Raw genomic sequence first — 2,565 nt, 5'->3', positions numbered from 1 at the left:
GACATACTTCAAGTATTTTCCGATGAACCTCAAAAATGTCAAGATCCATGATTGATACACCATCAATGGTCTTCACTACCAGGTACTTACTCTATGAAATGCTTTCATATTTACCAGGTAAGATCTCCTTAGTGGATTGAGGAGGACTTTTCCCCTTCTTACCTGGTTTGGGAGCCCGGGAACCATTACGATTCCCATTCTTGCCCTTTGGAAGCTGGAAAGGTTCCAGAGTGACAATGTGTGATTTTCCAGAGAGAATGGTCGAGGGATTGCGCAGGTCGTCAGGGAGAGAGCTAGATCTTTGTAAATTTGTAGTACTCATACAAATTTAAAATTCTTCATTTCCTCACCCCCCCACCCACCATGGAGTCCAACGAGGGGAAGCTATAGTTAGGGTTCAAAATCTCCCAACAGCCACAGGGGTAATGAGGAAATATACGCAGCCACTATTACAGTACTGATGGCAGTCGCGGGACCTATGCGCTACCGACTGAATAGTGCCTGCTTGACCCTAGCCATATTTGACCAGCCGATTGACTTGACCGGGCCTTGATCAAGCCACCTGTCTAACCAGAATAAAGGACCAAAGAGGTGTGTTGCTAGCTGCAGGGCGCAGCGTGCAGCATCGCTCAATCTCCAGGACTCCTGTCTCCTGGTAATACGGGACGCCACGCACGGCAAACACACGTGGGAGAGTTCTCCCTGGTCCAAGATGGAATGAACCAGGGGTGGGTACACCATCCCCTCTCACAGGCCTTGGTGCACCAGGAAGCCATTTTGTCTCATCCCTCACTGGTGACCCCTCCAGTATGGGTAGCCCTCTGGTCCGGCTCACCAGATCATTGGGACCTCAAGCCCCCCCACTGCGGCAAGGCGGCTTCCGTTAGGGGGGTTGATGCCACAGAGTTGCTTGATCTAGCCAAACCATTTGCTAGAGTCTGTGTCCTTGAGGTGCTGTAATTTGCTGGGGTAGAAATTTTTCTTTGCATGCTGTATTTCACAGATTACTTTGTATCTGAGTGATTTGTAGAATATAACATTATATGGATAGTGGGTGTGGTTCCACTGCTTCATGAGGCGTTTGATCCTGTCACTGATCCAGAGCAGGTTAGCGGGGTGGCGTCAAAGGGTCTTCTCTGGAAAGAAGTGGTGGTAGGCGATGGTGATGGTGTCCAGGTATTTGGTCCACTTGGCCTCGACGTCCGTCTCGGCGAGGGCCTCCACCCACAGTTAAAGGACAATCCAGTTACCAAAGATGGAGGATTGTCAGAGTGGCAATTCGTGATAGTAGTTGTGATGTGTGGGGGCACGACAGTGACTAAGGGTGTCCACAGGATGGTCAGGTGCGTTCTGCACCTGAACGGCGCCAGTAGGATTGGGGCGTTGTTGTGCTCATGCAGGTCAGTCAGGATGAGGTAAAGTGTTCTGTTGCCATGAGTTGGGAAATGTTCTACCTGCTGGAGATGGAGTTCATGCTGTAACTGTGGTGTTCATCTCATTGAAGTCACACAGATAACCAGTTAAGAGTTGGATACCTAATTTTGAGGTAATCAGCATTACAAGTAAGATCGTGGAGAAGGGTAGCTTTAGTGGGTGCTCTGGGCAGGTGATACAGCACGCAACACAAGATGGATGCAGCTTGGCGAGGGTGGGAAGGAGGCACACCCACAGAACCTCCAGGTCGTTTGAAACCTGCATGTCGAAACGTTAGGCTAATACAGAAGGGTTTATAGTTTTCAATTGAGCTATTTTCTGGCACAAATTGCCATGCTTCAGTTATTGCTACAATTTCAGGCTGGTCGGAGATGGTCACTGTGACTATTTCAACTATTTTGTATTTAAGCGAGGTAACATTTGATAATAAAATGCTTGGGAGATTGTGACACTGCCGATACTACGAAGCAGCAGTAGGGTTTGTTTGATTGTGACTCTCAGCTTCTTTATTTTCCAGGCTGTGTTCTGGCCTGACTTACACTTGTGGCTATGAAGCAGTCTGAGGGTTTTTAGTTTCAATATTACTTCACTAGAAGGTCACCCACAGCCTCTATTTAGTATAATTAAATCACTAAAGGAATACCTTTGAGTCATTCCATTTCAATTGGCTGGCAGCACTTTCCACTGTTAAGGATTCTGTGGAGCCGACCCCTTGTTGACTGTATCGCTGTTGCTGCTATCCTTATTTTCCTAAAATTTCATTGTAACTAATGATTTACTATTCACACTTGCACTAGTTCATTGTCATTTTGTGTTAGTTTCACATACAATGCTTGTTGTTGTAGTGGAGTAGAAAAGCAGAGCTAACAAGTTATACATACATATATATATATATATATATATATATATATATATATATATATATATATATATATATATATATATCATCATAATCATTAAGGGGCTAATGCCGACGGAGGCGCATGGCCGCATTCAACCTTCGCATCCAGCCATGAGGGTCCCTTGTGGCAAGTCTCCAGGTAGGCCCTCGGCCCATCTCTAATTCCTCACAAAGGTCTTGTCGAGCTGCTCAAGCCATGACCTCCTAGGTCGTCCCACAGGCCTCCTCCA

Source organism: Penaeus monodon, chromosome 41 (assembly GCF_015228065.2).
Source record: "Penaeus monodon isolate SGIC_2016 chromosome 41, NSTDA_Pmon_1, whole genome shotgun sequence".
NCBI lineage: Eukaryota > Metazoa > Arthropoda > Malacostraca > Decapoda > Penaeidae > Penaeus > Penaeus monodon.
This window is presented reverse-complemented; position numbering follows the sequence as displayed.